The following is a 22511-nucleotide window of genomic DNA, read 5'->3' on the forward strand; positions in this document are numbered from 1 at the left end:
TGGCAGGCATTATTTCTCCACCCCACTTGGTTGTCAGGAAATTCACCCAGTCATTATTGGGGCTCCTTTCCATCCCACCCAGGTCACATGAGGGTCTTGGGGCTTATACAGCCACCACACTCTGGGCTTGATCTACATGGTGGCCTCTGGTGATGTGCTCGTTGTTCAAGTCCACCTGGTGTCTTGAAGGCAGGTGTCATCTACGCCAACGCCAAGTTCGGGCCAGCAGAGATTTTCCCACCTGGATACCAAAGAGATGTCTCTCTGTGTATGTACCCCACACTTGTTCCCCTCACTCCACTCCATCAGTCCTTAGTCTCAGGTGGTGCTAACAGGTGAAACTGAATCTCCACCTGCTTGAAAACCTTTGAGAATCTGGTCTCTCTGGAAATCTCTGTCACCTGTCTAGTTTGGCTACTTCTGTTTCTTAAATCCTCAGCTCTTGTGCCCTTCCTCCCCATCTATAGGACAAGCCAACGTCCATGAGTCCAAATGTCACAAACAAAGGCCAGCCCTGGAGTCGTCTGGACAGATTTTCCTTAAATTAATATCATTGAACTCCTACTGTGTGCCAGACACTTTAGCAAGTGTGTTATGTGAGTTATGGAGTAGTGGCTGAGGCCGTGGAGTCTGAGCCTACCTGCCTGGGTTGGAGACCCGCGTCCACCGGTGACATGTGTCAATACTCGTACAATGCTTAGAACGCTGCCTGCTGCGCAGTAAGCACCTAAAACAAAGTTAGCTGTGTCACATGATCTCATTTTACATTACAGCAACCCTGTGAGCTAGAAACCATTTTTATTCCTGTTTCACAGAGGAGGGAAGGGAGCTACGGAGAGGTTAGTTAACTTGCCAGTTAGTGGTGGAGCCACGTATTTCATCTCAGGGCCCACACGTTAACCACGATGGGCAACTGTCTCGTCTGTACCCCTTGCTTTGACACCACGTCCTTGAATGAGCATTTGAAGTGACCTTGTCTTGGGTTAGCCTTCGCCCCAGAGCCTGAGTATGTGGATATGTGGGTGGTACGGATGTGCTCGAGGGACTGGGTTCATCCTATCAGTGGCTTCAGCTGCGGAGGGTAGTGAGCCGTCGGGGCAGGAATCCAAGCAGTGGGAACAGTGACGGGGCTCTCAGTGGATGAGGGACCTGAGGACATAGGAGGAGCAGAGACGTCTGTCTGTGGCCACAGGTGCAAAGGAGCACATCATGAAACCCCTCAGCAAGGAGTGGCAAAGTGATGGAAGAGACTGGGATGAATTTGAGAGAGATTTCTTTAATCAGGATGAGAAAACAGGTGTGTTAAAGAAAGACCAAGCGTGGCCAGTTTTCTAAGGTGGTATTTCTTAGACCTGGCTGATCACCAGAAACATTGGGCAACGCTTTTAAAAAATGTAAATGCCTGGGCCCACCCCTGGAGATTTTAATTAGTAGTTCCAGGTAGATCTTGGGTGTCTTCACGTTTTCAAAGCTTCCCAGGTGAACCTGTTGACTAGCTTGGTCTGGGGCCCACCGATCTAAAGTTACAACCCTTCATTTTATAGATAAGGAAGCAGATGCCAGGGAGGTTAAGCGTCTCCCCTGAGCCACACAGCTGGTTGATGGCAGAAGTGGAACTGGGCTTTAGTCCAATGTTCTTTCCACAACATTCTTCCTTCCTGTCACTATATTGAATGGGTCCAATGCTTTCGGGGGAAAAACACCCCAATATAAGTGCATTTGTGTTTTGGTATGCCATTATCATATAGTATTCATCATCATAAACTGGGAGTAACGATAATTATGCACAATATACATTCTATGTAAGTCTCTCTTCACAAGTTCAAGGTGTGTGGTTCTGTCCTCAAGTGGGATGTGAGCAGCTCAGAAGCTGGAACCATATTATTTTTTTCATTTTTATGTCGCCAATTTCTCCCATGTTAAATAACCGCAATGACTTTTAAAAAGGCAACATACGTTCAGTAGGAAAACATTTCTTTTTGGGCAAATCTCAAAATTCTTTTCTCTTTTTAAGTCTGCCAAAACTTTGTTGCTTTTGAAATTACAGCTTGTTTGGTAAATAATATAAACCCTAGAAGGAGTAATTATCTTCATTTTTTAAGGCACTTTTGACAAATGGGGTTGCAGAAACCATCCTGTAGATTGAAGAATCCTGAGTTAACAGAGCTGATTTTCACTTTTGGTACTGAACCACACAAGCCTGGTCCTCACATGACCTCTCTTTTACAAAGAAGGAAACAGGCCTAGAAAGTTTGAGTAAACCTCGATCACACAACCGACAAGCTGAGAAATTTGGGGCCTGCACTTTCTATACCTAGCATCACGCTGCTGGGTTTGTGTTAGTTTTTTCTGCCCAAAGTCACAGGAGCACAAGGCTGAGGGAACTTTGAGAGTGAGAGAAAAGGCAGCACCAGCGTGGGAGCTTTGCTGTCACACAAACCATCCTTATGGGTGTTCTCAGAAGCCAACGAGGTGCCCGAACCGTGGTATTTGAGGGGCTTCTGGTCCTGATAGAATCTCGGGGTCAGGAGTGGGACAGATGGTGCTCATTTGCTCCTGGAGACCTGGAGTCCACAGAGGCTAGTTCCCCTGGGTTTCTAGAAGGGGAGTCAGAAAGACCGACTGTTCAGGAGCCGCAGTGGAAGAAAGACGGCTCCTGTGTCCACATGGATGGGGCTCTGCTTGGAAGCCAGAGAAGCTGCTCCTCGCGTGACTTGGCTTAAAACTGTACTGACGTAGCGAGTGTGCTGCCTTTATTTAGATTCTGCTTTTATTTGGGGTGGCTTTGAAAGGGCCTGGGTGCAGGTTATGAAACAGCACCTAAGACACTGACCAGCTTAAACTGGGTTTGCCTCCTTCAATAGGTCGTTGATTAATCAAATTGAAACAGCACCAGCTTACACTGGGTTTGCCTCCTTCAATAGGTAGTTGATTGATCAAACCTTGCGTTATTTTACAGCACATGGGCCAGCCCGGGACCCTGCCTCCAGAATGACCCCAGAACCAAGAATCTTCCGTCTTCGGAGCTCGAAGAATAGAAATGATGCCACTGGTGCCCTTTACGAAGTGAGAAGACCTTCAATAAGGAAAACCTGGCTTCGCGCAGCAGGAGTAGCTTATATGGACTGATTCAAGGCTAGCCAATCAGCTTCTGAGTTTAAAATTCCCCTAACTCCTTGAATTTCGCAGGGAACCCTGGATCTAGGAGATAGGTTTGAGAGTCTTGCCGCCTGTCTCTTTGTCAGTCAGCCTTGCAATACTCTTTCTTTTCTCAAAAAGTGCCACGTTACTGGCTTCTGTGCATTTCGGGCAGCCAGCCCTTGCTCGGTAACTATTACTGCAGGGAGGAGGGGGGCCTGAAATCTTCCAAGCTACCTCTCTGTGGCTCCATTGTGCAAGAGAAACTTTGAACTAAAGAGCGTTCACCACCACCTCCCAGCTGAAAAGAGGGCTGGAATGCTGTCTGTTCTAAATCTGAGGTTCCTAGGGAGAGGGGGCACAAGTCACACAGGGGTGGTTAGGCACCTATGGGGGGGAGTCTCTCCAGGGGCAAAGGAAGCCTGGCACACTGAACCACCTCAGCACCCTGGGCTGTGGTCCCTTTAGGGCCAGTCTGCTTCAGGGTGGCCTCCAGAGTGGGACCTGGGCTGGGTCTCCATCTGTCTAGGCAGGACCCAGCCACCCAGCTGGGCTATCCTCTGGTTAGAAGGAGAATGTAAGCCCCAGAGGTGGTGGTCGCTGAACCCTGGGCAGTGAGCCTGAGACATCCAGGCAGACAAGGGGTCCCAGCTACAAGGATGGTGTTGCAGACTTTGCTGGAGCAACTATACTGAGGCCTAATAGAAGGAAGTTATACTGGGTCTCAAGCTGTTTAAAGGCCCAAGAGCAAAAGAGTGGGTCAGTGGAGGTATGAGGGGCCACTTTCTCTTGGGGAAGAGTAAAGATGAAAGGCAGTACTCTGTTCCAGTGGTGGGACTGAAGGAGGAGGAGGTGATGCTAAAACGTTCTAGCATCACACTGATGAGTGCGGTGCTGTCCTCCAGCATGACCGGCCCCCAGTGTGGAGACTGAGATTGTGCTCTCATCACCATCAGGGTGTCCAAGACTGGGGGAGGGGTCTTCTGCCAGGAACTTGAGACAAGGGCAAGGGACACTCAAGGAATGAATTCTTTCCAAGTCATGTCACTATACATCCATGCACTGGGCCATGGTGATGGTTATTTTCTAAATCAAGACTTGCTGCCTGAAAACATAGCGTGTAGATGGAGAGGGAAATATTTCTTACCATTGGAGCTAAACGAGGCAAATTCCAAATACAAAAAATGAACTCAGTCAAAACAGTATACATTACTATTGAAGGTAAAGTCTCCGGTTCCACTTTAATCATATCCACGAACATAATCCAGCCTTACGAAGACACTTAAAGGGACACTTGTGAAATTAGATGCAGAAGATTTTTTGCCTAGGCATTTCATCTACCTTGCCAACTTCCTAAAGAAAACATTCTGAATCTTATGGCACTAGAGCACCCTCTAGTGGTGGTGACGCAAAGCAAATACTTCCAAACTGCTAAATTTATCCACTGCAAGGGAACGCTAGATAAATATTCCTTGTTTGGGCAAAAGGTTACGTAGGCTTGCCTCAAAACAGCTAAGGGAATTAGTAGAACATTTATGATGACTCCAAGCCTTATAATTCTCCTCTAAGAATAAGGCAAGTTCTGTTTTATCCAATGTTCAATGCCGAAGGCAAACAAGAATTATTCAAAATTGTAAAACAATCTAAAATAACACCCTACCCAGTGAGGATTTAGGAAAGCTTTTGTTTTTTCTTTTCTTCTTAAATCCAAGCCACATTCAGACTTTCTCCTTGGAGATTCTGTTTATAGAAAGGAGAGGAAGCAGATAATAGATATAATACCTAAAACAAACTCCCTTCAGCCATGACGGTGTTATTACAAACTTGAGTGAGTACCATTATTGCAGATAAATAAAAACAATGGACCAGAACCAATTTTACATAAGGAAATATCATTCAATTTTTTGCACGCCTTGGTTTAGACTTTTCTCTGGTCTATCAAGTGATGGTTAATATAAATAAGAACATCTGTCTTTGCTTACAGATAGCACTCTTAGAAAAGCACCCGTATCCACTTAACCAAGTAACAATGTTACCATCTTTTGTGTGTTACTCTTGACCCAAGTAAATAGATTCGCTAGGTTTGAAAGGTAAATTATACTCTTAAAATCAAACAAACACAAACTGGAAGAAAAAAATCCAACAACACACATATAAAAAAATAAAAACTTTTTTTTAAAAGCCAGAAGCTTTGTGTTCTATTGTGTTTAGACTTAAAATATGGAACTATTTACAAGGAATTAAAGAGATTATGTTTATTTGATGTCAAGTTATCTCAGCAAGGAACACATTTTTCCTACCTCTTTGGAAGAACAGCAGGTCAAATGACACATTTGTGAGTGCCTGCTTGAAATATTGCAGCCACGCTGCAGGGTCCACCTGACCTGAGCACCATAGATTGAGGGAACAAAGGCTCATGTTTTAAATGTTCCTTTAAGAGGCTTTCTGGGGAGTCAAGGGAAAGTGGGAAGCTGTCACAGGCCTTGCTTTTTATTTTTATCCTATGACACTAATCAGTTTATATTTCTAACCCATGACTTAGGATCATAATTAACTTTCCCAAATGCGAACATCATATAGCATAATTCTGCAACTTTGCAAGAATAATACAGTACTTTCAGTCACCCACATCCTTAAACTCCAAAGAGTTTCCCAATATGTGCAAATTCATTCCTTGCGTTGAGTAGGTTTTGCTTGTGAATCAGTTCAGTAACAAAGGTAGGTCTTTATTCTCAATGCTAAAACAAGGAGCAGAACAGGTTTATGAAAGAGGAGATCTGGGATCTGAGAAAGCCATTCACCTTATTACTCGACTAAATGCAAATCATAGCTTCATGTAAGGTTCAGGGGGACTGCGGTTCCCTTATTAAATGGAACAATTAATATTACAAGTGTCTGAAGATCACGCTTGGGAGGACTTCACTGAACATTTCCGAGAGTAATCGTTCCAGACACAGAGCGGCACACAACCCCTGTTTAGGGTGTAACTCAACATAAGGACTTGTGAGTCAAATGTTGAGTCCTTAGAACTACAAACCTTTGTGTGTGGCCTTAAGAAGAAATCCTCCCATCTCCATTTAAAGGGATAGATCGCCAAGGTCTAAATAAAACGCTAGAACCTAAATCGAAAATGGTTTGACCTCAGTACCACACCTGGTACTTCCAATGCTGATTTCCTCCAAGCTCCCCTTTCTTCACCTCCTTTGCCCCAGGCTTTCATAAGCCAGAGAGAGAAAAATGAATTTCACTTCCCAAATGCTAGAATTGCTGGTGCAGAACGTAACTAAATATCAGCAGCTGTGCCAGGGCACCTGGGGCCATAAAAGGAAACCTGACAAAAGACTTAGTTATGAACAAGATCCCAGTTCTCTGCTCATCGTGGTTTCATGTACTTTAAGAAGGGCAGGGAGAATTGGGAGAATTGCAGCTATGCTCTTTAAAAAAAAAAAAAAAATGTATGAGAGAAATTCTTAGGAAAAAGCATAAAACAGATGTTCCTAAAGCAACAAAGTGGGACAGAAGTAATGCCAGTATTTCTCCCGACCACTCCTTCCAACTTTAATGTGTAAATATATCACCCGGGGATTGTGTAAGATGCAGATTGTGAACCAGCAGATCTGGGGTAGGGTCTGAGACTCTGCATTTCTGACAGGCTCCCAGAGGATGTCGGTGCAGCTGGTCTGAGGACCACATTTTAATTAGGGGCGGGGCTTCCCTGGTGGCGCAGTGGTTGAGAGTCCGCCTGCCGATGCAGGGGACACGGGTTCGGGCCCCGGTCCGGGAAGGTCCCACATGCCGCGGAGCGGCTGGGCCCGTGAGCCATGGCCACTGAGCCTGTGCGTCCGGAGCCTGTGCTCCACAACGGGAGAGGCCACAACAGTGAGAGGCCCGCGTACCGCAAAAAAATAAATAAATAAAAATAATAATAATAATTGGGGGCTAGAGCAATTACTGGTTTTTCAAATAATCATCCCCCCCAGTATTATTTCAAAGTAGTTTCATTTAAGAATTGCTATTCAATCAACAAGAGATCTCCCGAAGACAAGCACTGCGTATTCTAGCTCCTTGGTATACCCCTTAGCACATAGCCTAGCGCCATCATCAGAACAAGAAAGATGAAGTAACAGTTTCAGAGGCAAACCCTTTCAGAGGTGATGGCAGCTCAGCTGTGAGGAAGGACCCTTAGGTTCAAGGACAATGCGTGATATTGGCAGAAAAGGTGTCAGAGAGCCTCTCTTCGTGTCTTTATAGTCTCTCATGAAGAATGTTTGAGAAGAGCATCTCTGGTCTCTTTCTACTTCTCTTTCCAGTGTTTGAAATGATGGTACTGTCCTTCCAGGGGAGCAGCAGTTAGAGCAGGAAAGGATTAGGTTTGAGGGCAGGCAGATGGGACAGACTCTCTGTGACCCTGATTTAGCCTTAAGGCTTAGTGTATTCACTTCTCAAAACGGGATGAGCATACTTACCTGCAAGTTGATTTTAAGGATTGGAAAAGATCCATGTAAAGTGCCCAGCGCAGTGCCTGGGGATAGTAGTTGCTCAATAAATATCAGGTGCAATTAACTCCATCAGGACTTGCTCTAATCCACGGGTTTTCAAACTTGGCACCTCGGCAGCTGCACAAAAGAATCACCTGGCGGAGTTCAGAAAAAACCAATTCTGCCCTCCTTCCCCCTCCACCACACTACAGCCCAATTAAAAGATAATCCCTGAGGGGGTGAGTGTGGGTGGGGGCTATTTTAAAGCCCCAGGCGCTTCAAATGTTCAGCCTAGATTGAGAACCACTGGTGTACCTGTAGCTAAGGAGCCTAGTAATGGGCACTAGCTAATTAGCCTGCCCCAGGAGTGGTGGGGAGGAAAAGGGGAGGGGGAGAGGCTGCCCACCCGCCTCTCATGCACACCCCCAAGGTTTGTCTTTCTTCTTTTCCAACTTGCCAGAACAGCAATCTGCCAGCCATCAGGGCTAATCAGTTTCTTCCTAGTTACATCTCTGCCCCGGGGACATCAGCACTGCACAGCTCCTTCTCTCCGGATATTTGAGCTAGGACTACTTTATTTCTGATTTGTGGTAATCTACCTTCTCCTTAACCCAGTATGATTATTTTATTCTCCAACCCACGCAATCCAATGGGGTTTGATTAAAATAGTCAGCAGAAAACCCCCAATATTTAGCCTCTGGAGAGCTCACCCCACAAGTGTCTGTTTCTTGGGGTTGGGGCAGTGGGCTCACGTGTGTTCTTGAACGAATCCAGTCTGTTACCTTCCTTGTTCTGTTGCACCATATCTGAGACCTCACACTACCTCAGAGGATTGTGAATAGTAAATAAATAACGTACATGATGTACGTTAGCCTAGTGTTTGGAACAAGGCATGTTTTCAGTAAATGTTAGGGGTTTTTACCATTGATAGGTGACACCTGCCGGGCTCAGCCACCCTGCCAGGAACCACGCCGTTTGCCAGGCCCTGCTGTCCCTTCCCGACGCTGCTGCTTTTTCCACATCACACTGCTCCCTCACGATGCTCCTACCATTGTCTGGAGACCGCACAGGGGCTCGTAGCAAAGATGAGCAGAGTCCAAGCCTTCTGTGAGACATTTTGTTACGCAGGTTCCCGGGGCAGGACTGCTTGGGCCCCAAAATCTCACTAAGCTTTTACTTGCTTCCTTTTCTCCCTCTGACACAGGCATAAGCCCCTGCCTTGTACTCAGAAGCATATTCTTCCCTTTATTCCTTAGCTGTTGCTACCAGGTTGTGCTTAACGGCCTGACTCCCTCTGTGCCCCACCTGCACCGGATCATTAGACATTGCTGGGCACACAGAGCTGAATCTCTGCAGAGAGCACAGCTTGGGCCAGGCTGGGACACTGATGCGCTTCCCCTCCATGAGAGGAGGAGGGCCTCTGGGGGGGTGCTGGTCTGCAAATCGCCATCCGCACCCTCTTCCACTACCAACTGATGAACAATTACTGTGCACCTGTTAGGTCATTCAGCAGGTGACGGATGCCGGACCCAGTCCTATCCTTGTTATGCGCTTTTTGAGGAGGTACAGGATGTACAGGAAGGGGTAATTAACATTTAAGTTTATGTTTGGATAAGGGCTAATGAAGATGGACCGAGTAAAATGGCTATACAAGATCTTAGAAGAAACAAGTACTAGGAGTCAGCTTGACATGGGCTGGTCATAAAGATATTATAGGGCTTCCCTGGTGGCGCAGTGGTTGAGAGTCCGCCTGCCGGTGCAAGGGACGCGGGTTTGTGCCCCGGTCCGGGAAGATCCCACATGCTGCGGAGCGGCTGGGCCGGTGAGCCATGGCCGCTGAGGCTGCGCGTCCGAAGCCTGTGCTCCGAAAAAAGATGTTATAGATGAAATTAACCTAAGAAAATGTTTGAAGGAAGAGCAGTGGTGTACCAAGGGGCGGAGGGCCAGACTCATAAGAGTGGTTACCCCCGGGTGCAGGCACAAGGAAGGTGTTCTCTGGAGAGAATCTAAAAACAATAAAACCAACTAAAAGTCAGTCCACTTTTTATTATCATTGTGAACCAGCAATTCTAGATAATAAAATATTATCCTGGTAATAGTCCTTTATTGCCCTAGTAATTCTTACAAAACACTATGAGCTGGGTGCTTTATATTTACTCTCAGAGAAATCAGTGTCTTTCTGTCTCAAGTATTTGACTTCCCCATTCCTTCTGTCAAATAAGTTAAGCTTTCTATTTTCAATCTCTCAACTCACCTTTCTGGAAAGTCCAGTATTTGGTAAAAGTCAGATCATGATTCCAATTTAGGGACATCAGTGAGAGGATTAGGTACGTAAACAACATTCAGGGAATAGGCAATGGGTCTAAAATCCTAGCATTTTGCCTTCAGCCTTTACTTTCGACTCCCCATGTAAACCTGTCGTCTCATCCAAAATCAGTTAGCCCATGGTACTGTGGATAGCTGGAATGTAGGCCCCATGCGGGCTGGGGTCCTTTCCTTGTAGTGTTCACTTGTGTACCCAAAGCACCAAGATTAGTGCTTGGCCAGAGGAGATGCTCAATAAATATTTGTTGTGTTGGAGGGAAAAAGAAATAGTTCAAGTGATTCAAACAGAGGTTAAAGCCTTTCTTCAGCTGATACAAATCTGGCTCTGAAGACCCAGAAACTTTCCAAGAGGAAGCAGCATTGGTGTCTTATAAATTGAGAAGTGAGGAGTATGTGACCCTGTGGTCTGGCCCAAGTTGCAATTTTCTTGATCTCTAACTGCTGCAAAATTTGCATTGCAGCAAATGGTTGGCGATTGCTCTGGGTGTTCATGATTCTTGCTGGAGATCACTGGAGCAATCTCACCCCAGCAACCTTCAGAATCGTTCTTTCCAGAGCTGTTCGTGTAAGCTTGGGGGTTGCCTGTTAATCAAGGTCATGGACAAGGGAGGTAGCCAAAAAAGGGATAACGTGGAGAAAAAGGGAAAAAGAAAAAGAAAGGAGGCAAGGTTTGAAGCAAGGAAAATGAGGTCTGTTCTAATCCTTTTAGAACCAAATGAATGAATTGCCTCTTTACCCCCTCAGCCATGCATTTGCACTTGGAAAGTTGCTAGAAATACTTAATTTTTTTGGATCCACACATATAGCCAAAGCAGCTGCTGCAGGATATTCTCCTACCAGTTCTGATCTCACATAGGAGATTTGCTACTCCTTTAGTTTCCAAAGCCTCTGTTTTAGCAGTCACATTGAATTAAAATCAGATCCACTAGAGGCATTTTAACATTTCTTTAGTGATGGGATCAGGACTTGGGGTCCCCACCGAACACTTCACATGTACAGCTAAGAGAGAGCAAATCAGCCAGGTTCTACCAAGTTTTATATCCAGTCTAATTCTGCGCTGGTGTGTAACTCTGATCTGTTTTAGGAACACAGCCTGAACTTCTAATCTGGGCCGATGGTCCTGCCCATAAGAGATGCTGAGAAAGAAGGGGTAAATACATAGGGCAAGCCCACCACCACCCCTGGGAAAAGCACCTCAAGGGCATTGCTGGTGCTAGGTCAGCACTGCCACCTTTAATAGGAAAGATCCTTCTGGAGTTTTCAAAAGTATTCCACTTCTAATGAGGACTGTGCTTGAACTGGGGATCGATGAGGGAAAAGAGATAAGGCAAATGCTAGTTACTTCTTAGGAAGACCTCAGACAACACCATCTTTTCTTTTTTTCAAAACACTTGTTGAACTGAATGAATCTTCGTCACTTGTAGCTGTATTCAGTGGTGTTGGTAATCGGCTTGCACTGGCTCACAAGAGCCAGTTATGAACAGTCCTCCCCACATCACGTTCAGTGAGATCAGGTTGGTAGCTTTCAATCAGCGATGGTGGGAGTGTTTATGGAAATAGCGGATGCTACAGCTCAGGCTCCCCCAGCCCACCAGCACACCCCTGCTCCTATCCATCTTTCATGAACCAGCTTAATACTCATTTCCTCATAAAACTTCAACTCCAACTCAGTGATCTCCTGCCTGCCACAGCTTGAGGGCACATATACGATCTTTTCCACTTATTTGACACTTAAGCAGTATATTGTGGCTTAAGATGTGTTCAGAGTTATTTTCTTAACATGCCACCATTTAACCTTTAATGATTCTTCATGTGAATTTTAAGCTCCATGAGAGCAGGAACAATGTGATGTGCATCTATATACCCCATGGGGTTTGTCAGCATGAAAATGAATGGCAGGTGCTCAAAATAAAATATGTTAAAGAAATGAGTTACTTAGTCATAATTAGGCACTGGAAAAATGTAGGCAGTTGAATGGAAAATGAGGTACATTTTGAAATACGTAAAATCGTATTTTCAGAAGATGATTTAAGTTAACCATACAAATAGCTGTTGCAATGCCACTTGCAATTTGTTGATAATAGAGCTGGTTTTTGCTTTTTGGAGACCTGGACCTGCCTTTTGTGCTTGTTCAAACATTGTTTGGTTGTGAAAGCTGAACATTGACTCGCTGGTTGAACGTGGCAGATGTCCTTCACTGCAATCAGACACATTCAAAGGCAGGGAAGCAAAATATGTCACAAGGTACCGTCTTTTTAATCCGCTGTCTCACTAATCAGTTATAAATGACCATAAAATCTTTGCTCTGCTACTAACTGAAAAAGTGATGTAAGTCACAATCTGTATTCCCTACCCAACTTCACATATAGCCATGATTTCTACTCAATGTTTTTGGGGTCAGGATATGTCTTAATACCAAGAAATAAAGCCCCATACATAGTGTACCAGTAATGGATACACGTGTTTTTAAACATGTTTTAATACTAATGTCAGATGACTTAAGGTCTAATCCATTCTGTTGATTGGACCTAGTATCAGTGGAAGGATAAAGATTTCTAGCCCTACATTAATACATTTTATGGGTTGCAAAGCCACTTTTTCTCCACTAAAACATAAGGTCGTGAACTAACAGAATCCTCACTTTCTGAGGGTTTCCGTTGGCTTTAAAAAAACAGTTTTAGAAAAGATTAATCTGTAGGATAGGCCTGGAGAAGAACTGGGTAAATAAGCCATCTGAGTTTTAGGAAATGTTGCTCTCAAAGTAATGTCTGCTCCTCAAAATATTTACGTTAAATGGAGTAGAAGTAAATGTTAAGAGCACTCTGCTCAAAGCTCTTTATGTAAATGTGCTGTCACAGATGAAAATTAAGTGCCTTGAGGCAACCTCCCCCAAACAAAACAAGACTAAAAGGAAAGACTGGATTTTTCCATAACCTTTTTCCTTCTACATGGCTAAAATTTCTATCTTACGGCCATTAACGGCTGTAATACTAAATGAATTATTTTACTTATTTCATTGTTCTTTGTACTTTCCCCTCTATCACGTGTGTCTTCTCTATGCATCTGCTTTTATATCAGTAAACGACAATTTTATGGATAAAAAAAGTCGGACAACAATATAATTAGCACTCCTTTTTAAAATTTAATTAAAATTTTTTATACAGCAGGTTCTTATTAGTTATCTATTTTATACATAGTAGTGTATACATGTCGATCCCAATCTCCCAATTCAACACCCCTCCACCTTCCCCCCTTGGTGTCCATATGTTTGTTCTCTACATCTGAAGCACTCTAAGATGGTCTCCTCTCCTTTATGCTCAGTTACTACCAATCTCCTGCCTGACATTAAAGAAAATTTTCTTTCTTTTCTCCCTCTTTTTCTTCCTTCCTAATTTCCAGGGTTCTACTGCATTCTACTAATCTCTTGTTTCTCCAGAATGGCCCATTTACTCTTTTCCTTGGGGACGAGGAGCTGGGCGACCCGACTCTCTTTTATCACCAGCCTTTTCTATCTGCCGCTCAGGCTCCTGGCAGCTGATTCAGGACTCACAGTCTTGGATGAAGAGAGTCCATCTCCCAAGAAAACCTGGAATCAGCAGTCTTTGTGCTTGGTCTATTTGCTCTAAATTGTACCAGGATGAATAGATTACAAACTTTTTGCATCCGAAATAAGAAAACGCTACTGTAGGGCCATTACCATAGCGGAAACAAGTTTCAGGTGCCTGAGAAATTATATTTTCCCTGCAGGAACTTAATAAGCACCGGGTTTTAGTTTTCAAAGAAAAGGAAACCCTTTACAATTTTCCCCCCAAAGTAGTTTTCCCCAACGAAACAATGGAGATAAAGAGACATCCTGTGATTTGTCCCAGTAAGTTTACATTGTTATTTCTCTCTGACTTGTTATGTAGCACAAGTTTTCTCTTCTCTGCTCTTAAAGCATCTGTTAGCAGTGCTTTCCTTTCCATCCCCATTCCCAGGGCATTTTCTTTCCTCTGCTCCTGTTGCGCCATCTGTATCTAGTCTTGCCACATTCAAAACCATCCTCCACGTAGCCACCTGAGAGGAGTCTTCCCCAAACAGAAACGTTATTACGTTATTCCACTTTTAAAAACTCTCCAACATGTATAGCAAGGGAGTGGTTGCTCGAGAGAGTAAAAAGCATCTGGGGCAGCCAGGCTGCGATGCTCCCAACTGAACATAAGCTGTGTTCACAGAACAGTGATCAGACACCTTCTCTCCATGACCATGTCTGAAACAGACAAGGAGGCTCCGCAACCACAAAAATGAGTAAATATCCCCTCTTCCCAACTAACATGGAAGACTCTACCACGACAATGCTAACCTCGCTTTAATCCTTCCATCTCCTAGATTCAATTAAATACGCAACTACTGAATAGCCCGTTCTGGATGGGACTCAATCCAGAACAGGCCTGCACTTGCTTACAGTCTCCTTAAAACTACTAAGCAGAAGCCCGAATGAGCCCCTCTCAACTTCCTATTACCTTCGCTGATCATTCTCTCCTGCTACAACAAGCTAAATAAATTTATCCTTTTTGCCCAGGTGTAGGCTCTTGATGGTTTTGGTCCATGGGCTTTAACACATCTCTCCCCTCCACAGCGGATGCTCTGGTCACAGCAAGCCCACATGCAGTTTCCCAAACATGGCAGCTCCCTTGGCTTCCAGGATATTTTTCCTCCCTTTCTCCACATAGAAAACTCTATCTAAATTTTCAAAATCCAACTCCCATGTCAAGTCATGTGTGAACACTTCCAAGAACCTACACACTTTCTTGGGTCAAGTTCCCATTGTTTTGTGTTAATGCTCAGCCAGAGCCTCTGACGTAGAGGCTCAACCTCTGTGGACATTGAAATCGGAGAAGACCAGATTCAGGTTCTGGTTTTTGCAATGTATGACCTTGAGACGCCTACTTTCTACTCAAATTAGGGCTGAACTAGCAAATGCTATTCCCCCAACGAACTCTATTTAATCGTTACCACCCTCTTTCTCACTTAAGAAACAACCCTGAAACCAACTGCACACCTATTAATAGTCCTGGGGCTGAGAACAATATATCTTTTTCCTATTTGGAGCTTAATAAGACAATGCCCAAGATGGGTAAATAAATCATGTTCATTTTCTTTGCTTCTCGAGTTTGTAAACTGGGAATTATCAGTTTGATTTATTCTAGAGCATGGTTGTGAAACATATATAAAGAATTGGCTCTTAAGAGACAGTGATAGAGGGTCTGAGGATTACAGCCAGGTCTCAATCCTCAGATTCTGTCCTGACCACTTGACCAAGGCAGAGGGTCCTCATCTGAAAATTTGTGATAATACCATCTTCCTCTGAGGGTTAATGGATGGGCTGTATGAACTTTCTAAATCAGTGGTTCTCGACCTGTGACATACATTAGAAGGAGCTTTTGAAACATACCCACGCCTGGGTCTACCCTCTAAATTCTGGAGGGCTGCCTGGGCATGAATAATCTTTTTAAAGTTTTGTAGGTCTAATTCATAGTCAGGGCTGAGCATCACTGATCTAGATTTAGGCAGGAAAGTTCCTCTAAAAACATAAAGAATTTCCTAGGACTGGCGAATGGATAATAAAACAAGCATGGAAATCTATATCGAATAAGTGATTGATAAATTATCAAATTTTATGAAGACCCCAGGCACACCTTCATAAGGGCAGTACTCCTCCAAACTAAAAGGAAAGAAATGATGGATAGGTTCACAATGAAATTCAGGTGGTAGAAATTTAAGACGTTAACAAATTTGGAAATGTACACTGTTGCATATTTCAGGGAATGCTGAAATGAGATGGAGCCAGAAGCTAATTATATGGAAATATTTCTATTTGCACATTTCTCCAGAAGGCGAAGTAGAGATTGCAACCAGTGTATCTATACAAGTGACACGAATATTAAGTTTTCTGTCTTTCCCCCAGTACACTACCTTTCTCAGCATGTATTCTGTCCTAGTTCTTGTCAAGGTGAGAATAATATCAAACTCATTAATTGTCTACATTTTAGATATGATAAGACTTTAGTGGATGGTGTTAATTAAGCTACAAAACAACTCCTCTTGCTGTGGTGTGCATTCCAAGTTAGAGCAATTAATTCACTCACTTAAACTGATCAAGATTTAATTACCATCACTCCGTGCAATTACTCCATAATTAAAGTAATTTGGTTCATTCCACTTGCTGACAGTCATTGAACAGCAATTCACAGGACCAAAAGAAGTGATAATTAACTTAAAGAATAGCTCAGGGCAGTTTTACTCAGACAAGTTCACTGTTAGTTATTCCTAAAATACCTAGAATGAGGTGAAGTATGGAGAGGAAATCCTGGAAGAATTTTAAAACAAGAATAATGATAAAAATAAACAATACTTTAGGGTTTTCTCCTTCCTTAAATAAGGTCCCCAGCAATTTAAATAGCCATTGTTATAACCTAACCGTAAATTAGTGTCATGGGCAAAACACACAGACCTTGAAAAAAAAATTAAGCACTTAAATATTGGTTAGGGCTAGTCACCGTGGGGGATTGGTGCCTACTTGGAGGTTAGTAGGTTTGGTACAAAATACACTGGTACAAAAAGAACACCCAGAATCTTTAGAGAAGCGCCAAAAAGCTGTTTAAGAATGGCAAAACTCGGGCTTCCCTGGTGGCGCAGTGGTTGAGAGTCCGCCTGCCGATGCAGGGGACATGAGTTCGTGCCCCGGTCCGGGAAGATCCCGCATGCTGCGGAGCGGCTGAGCCCGTGAGCCATGGCCGCTGAGCCTGCGCGTCTGGCGCCTGTGCTCCGCAACGGGAGAGGCCACAACAGTGAGAGGCCTGCGTACCGCAAAAAAAAAAAAAAAAAAAGAATGGCAAAACTCAAGTTTGAAAGTAGCTTTAGAACACACATACACAAAAAGATCATGAAGATGAACCGTTGTCTCTACTTACATAAAGAAACGTTGTTTTATGTGGTTAATTGACTAGTTCTCCAACCAGGAAAAAATGGAGAGATTAGTTTAGGAATTCTGATGGAGCATTACTGGGAAATGCTAGAACAGATTATAGGGTATGTGATTTGCCCAACATCATGGGACTAGAGAATGGGAGAGCTAGGACTGGGACGCTGCTCCTTAGAAGGTGTACTCAGAGGCAAATTACACTGAACTGAACAGAATGGAATTAAATTGAATTTCTGGGAAAGACCAGATGAAATGTAAAGTAACCTCCCTTGTAAAGGGCCAAATGAATTTAAATATTCAGGTAATGGTGGTTCTGCTGGGTTTTAGGGAGTAGTTTCTGAAAGCCCTGCTTCTAAGGGCAATAGTCATAAGAGGCAATAACCTGCCATTACACTTCAAGGAAAACATTAGCTTTTGAAGGGTGACCCTTTAGAGTCTAGCTATTGGGCGTGACCCCTGGGCAGCTTCTCCTGGATCCTGTGCTTGGGATTGGAGAGAGGGTGAGGGAGACCATGTCCTCTTGCCCTTTTCTCAACATGATTTCAATGGAAGTTTGAAATTTTCACCTTTAACGATATATCCCATGGAGCCTGTAAAAGATGCCAAGAGTGCAATTACCTCGGGTGGTCCACACTAGGGGAGCGGCCCCAGAAACGAGCCCTTTCAGGAGGCCCTGCCCACGTCTTCACCATTATACTGGTAAGGAAATTGGTTGTACTAAACAACTCTCTTCAAACACTGAGAACTAGGGCTTCCCTGGTGGCACAGTGGTTGAGAGTCCGCCTACCAATGCAGGGGACACGGGTTCGTGCCCCGGTCCGGGAAGATCCCACATGCCGTGGAGCGGCTGGGTCCGTGAGCCATGGCCACTGAGCCTGCGCATCCGGAGCCTGTGCTCCGCAACGGCTGCAAAAAAAAAAAAAAAACCAATAAAAAACCCCCAAAACACTGAGAGCTAGGGGGTAAGAGGACTTGTCCAAGATCCCAAGTCTAGCTGGTGCCAGAGCTGGGGCTACAGTTCCTGTCTGCCTAGACCATGCTCTTTTCACTGACAGTGATTAATACAAACTATGGCAAAAATGACTCTCTATTAATCAAAGCACTGTGTATTTCCCCACTCATGACAGTTCCATGTACCCTTTGAAAATTTAGCTTAATGCATTGCTCAACCTTGTCTCAGAAACGTTCCTTCTGAAATCCTTCTTTTCTGATCCCATTTGAAAATATTAGAAGGGCATGATATTAAAATATCATTCAAAGGATAAAATATACACCCTCAGAGTTTTACTCACAAATTAGTTGTCACCTATGTATTATTAAGGGTATCTCCTGAATATAATGAAAAAGATTATAGTAAGAATCCATGTAACGATAAAACTAAGTTTTAAATAGGATAATCTCAGAATGAGTGATTAAGATCATAGAACTTGATAGCTAGATGTGATTGTTGGAAGTAAACTAACAACATAATCTGTATATAAGGAAATGGTTGCCTAGAGTGGCTGTGTGACTTGCCAAAGGGCAGGTGGGTAAATAGTGGCAGAGCTGGGACCAAATCAAGTCTACTCACTCTCACCCAGGAAGCAGTGGAGAAAGTCAGATATTTGAATTAAACATAAAACTTCAGGTTTTCTGAGGAAACATGCCCAGGCTTCTGTGTGCTAAGGGCACAGGCTCTTTAGCCAGACCACCTGGGCTAGACCCCAGACCCACCATTTCCTGACCTCTGTGTCCCTCAGTTTTGCCACATGTAAAAAGGGGGTATCGACAGCACCTCCTCATAGAATTAGTGTCGGCTTAAATGAGTTATCTCCAGGGACTTCCCTGGTGGCCCAGTGGTTAAGACTCCCTGCTTCCACTGCAGGGGGCACAGGTTTGATCCCTGGTTGGGGAACAAACATGCTGCATGCGGTGCGATGCGACTTAAAAAACAAAAAAAGAAAGAAAAAAAGAGTTAACTCTAGGAAAAGGCTTAGAAGAGTGCCTGGCCATGGCAACCAGTAAATGTTGGCTACTATTCTCACTCCACCTTGGCGAAGACAGGCTGTCTCAGCAGCTGTGTGTCTCCTCTGTGCTGGGACCTCCAGCTCACTCCAGCATTGCTATTTTCTAACATAGATCCCTGAGCTTCTCAAGGCTCTGATACTCTGGGTTGGAACACAGTATACTAGGAGAATGTGCCAAACAGAAACCTCAGATCTCAGATCAGCTTACTCATTAAATCATTAACCCAGATGCGCAGGTTCAGCCACAACTCCAGGCGGGTTTGTCCATTGCTATTGAAAAACCACCCGCTGCTTCAGACTTCTCACCACCAACCTTAATTGCACCTCCTAGCTAATGAATTCTCTTCATATAACTGATGGACTTTCTATCATGATTTGAGTTCCAAAAATATCTCCTGCTGGGTACAAAAGCAAAATTCTCATTGAAGTAGGTTGCTTTCATTTTTAAAAAGTGCGAGCGTGTGAGCATCCCAGTGTGGTGCTGTACACATGTGGTACAGGGTGCAAGAGCACTGACGTAGGAATTGGAGGACTTGGTTTCTGACCCTGATCCATCCCCAGATGGCTGTGTGACCTTGAGCAAATCACTAATCTCTCTAGTCTTTAGCTGATTCTGCTCTAAAATGAGGGAGGTTGGATGAAAAGCTTTCTGTATTAGGGTTCTCCAGAGAAATAGAACCAATAGGATATTTATTGATTTATTTATTTATTTATTTATTTATTTATTTATTTATTATAAGGAATTGGCTTGTGTGATTTAAGGAGGCTGGCGAGTCCCAAGATCTGCAGGGTGAGTCAGCAGGTTGGAGACCTAGGAGCGTTGATGGTATGGTTCCTGTCTGGAGACCAGCAGATGTGAAACCCAGGAAGACTTGATATTTCAGTTTGAGTTGGAAGGCAGAAAAAAGCTGATGTCTCAGTTCAAAGGCCTTCAGACAGGAAGAATACTCTCACTTGGGGAAGGTCAGTCTTTTGTTCTATTCAGACCTTCAACTGATTGGATGAGGCTCACCCACATTATGGAGGGCAATTCCATTTACTCAAGCTACTGGTTTAAATGTTAATCGTATCCCAAAATTCCCTCACAGAAACATCAAGTCATGTTTGACCAAATATCTGGGTACCTCATGGCCCAGTCAAGTTGACACATAAAATTAACCTTCCCACCTTCTGAAGCCTCTTCCAGTTTATACCTCTGTGATACAAAACCATATTTATCGCTAGTACATAGGCAAAAATCTCTCCTGTAAGCAGAATCGGTGCTCTCTGTCTCCCTAGCCATTTCCTAAGTGCAGAAGGCCTAATAATTACTGTAAGGCAGGTGCATACAAAGCATGATGGGGAGAGAAAAGTAGGAGTTCTGAGTAGGCTCTCTTTACCAAACAGGTAAGTGGCTCAAAAGTAGGAAGTATTTCCTTCAGTTTTTATAGTAGGCACTAAATAATATATACTTATTAAATTGAAAGATATAAAATGAGTAGAAATTTGATAACTGAGGGAAGGAAACACTTCAAAACATTGAACATGATATGAAATTATCTGGTCAATAGGATAAGTTAGACTGGGAAAAAGAAAGTCTGGCCACTAATGGCTATTGTGAATTGAGATGTGCTGTTGTATATGATACACACTGGAAAAAAAGACTTAATATGAAAAAGAGAAAGTAAAATATCTCGAAATTTTATACTGATTCTGTGTTGAAATAAAACAATATTGAATATATTGATTAAACATAACACTAAAATTAACTTCATCTGTTTCTCTCTACTTGTTAAATGTGGCCACCAATAAATTAAAAACTATGTATGTGGCTTGAATTATATTTTCATGGGAGAGCACTTCTGTAGAATGTCAGCAAAAGGCTTTAATGAAATGGAAAATGGTGGAAATTTTAAACGAAGAGATATAGGTATCCAGGAGGGGAATCATAGGTCACTTGAGTACATATATGTACATTCTAGGAAAAAGTCTGTAGAAGTTATTAAAGATACAAGTGTATAGAACAGCTTTATGTTAAATACCCATTAATAACATATAGATTGAATATATCTCATGGATGCAATACATGGTTATTGAGTACCAGGCACTGCACTTGACATTGGAGTTAAAAAGCTTTATCCTTCTTCTTACATCTCACTGACCAGAATCACCACAAAGGATAATGAGATTACCATAGACCTGGTAGGAAGAGTCTACCTTTCTTAAAATCAAGAAATCTCTGCCTATTATCTGAAGAAAATCTGAGGTTTTTAAAGCAGGGAATAAAGGTGACAATTGCTGTATGCCACAATCAACGTATGCAGCGGTGTCCTGGTTAAAAAATGAGCAGGTTCACAGCATTCAACATTATGACCCCTTAAATTAATAATTAAAAATACTATTACAAAAATCATTTGGGGTCATTCACATTTGATCATCATCTCTCCAAAAACTTCAACCATGGGCATGAATTTTAGTTTTGCTGACATACAACTCTAACAATATGTGTTTCATTTAGACTTAGGTTAGAAAAAAATTGGTTTCAAATTGAAAAAGATACACAGAAGCATATGGCCCTATTTTCCTTCCTTCCCTCCCTCCCTCCTTCCCACCTTCCTTCCCTGTGGAGGAAATGTGTATATCTTAGCATTGATTTTTTTTTTTTTAATTGGAAGGGAAAAGGGCAGGAGGGGAGACTTGAAGCTTTTCTAGAGGATAGGATTTCCCTGGATGGAGCATACCTGTGATTACATTTGTAAGGACATATAATAAACTACCACAAAATCTTATCTTCCTCTGTTGACTGACTCAGTTATACAGCCCCTTATAGCATGGACTGAAGTACAGATTTATATCAGTAAACTCTTGTCCATAGGTATACTAGTCCATTTTTTAAAGCTTCAAATAAAGTATTTAGAAAACAGAAAAGAGAGAGAATTCCACTGAATTGATTCAATAAGCTTTCATACACATGAGGCACATCTAGTAATAGGTGGATGTGGACATAAATCATGCTAACCTTGCACATTTAATACCATTAATTTGTCAAAACTAATAACATTAATTCATTCAAAAGTGAGATTAAATCCAGGCACCCCTTGCAGCCGTAATCCGTGACTGATGGCTCTTCGACACGGGCAGCACAGCACCTCCAGCAAAGCGAGCGGCGCACGTGTGGCAGATTGCAATGGGAAACCATCGAGTAACTCCTGTCTTCAGCTAAAGCATCTTTAAAAAAAAAAAAAAATGCCTCTGCACTCCTTGAATGTTGTATTTTAGCAGCCAAACCAACGATTTATATTTAATGCCAACAGGGCAGAGTCACACAATTATTTTTCTAAACAGCGTTTAATGGAATTCAGCAGGTACGAAGAGACCGACCAGACTCACCAAATGATGGTCGCTGCAGTTGACTTTATTTCTGACCATGCAAATCAGGTATGGGCGTCATTAAATGTAGCCGACCAAGGATGGTGCAGGTGTTCCATGGTGTCACTCTGAATTATGAAGGACACCCACTTGTCTCCTTCCCTCGCTTGCTCCTTTGCAGTATGTTAACACACCATACTACTTTTCTCCAGTCTATTCTGTACTATTATTCATTCTATAAACATTTACTGA

This window comes from Tursiops truncatus, chromosome 2 (genome assembly GCF_011762595.2).
Source record: "Tursiops truncatus isolate mTurTru1 chromosome 2, mTurTru1.mat.Y, whole genome shotgun sequence".
Lineage (NCBI taxonomy): Eukaryota > Metazoa > Chordata > Mammalia > Artiodactyla > Delphinidae > Tursiops > Tursiops truncatus.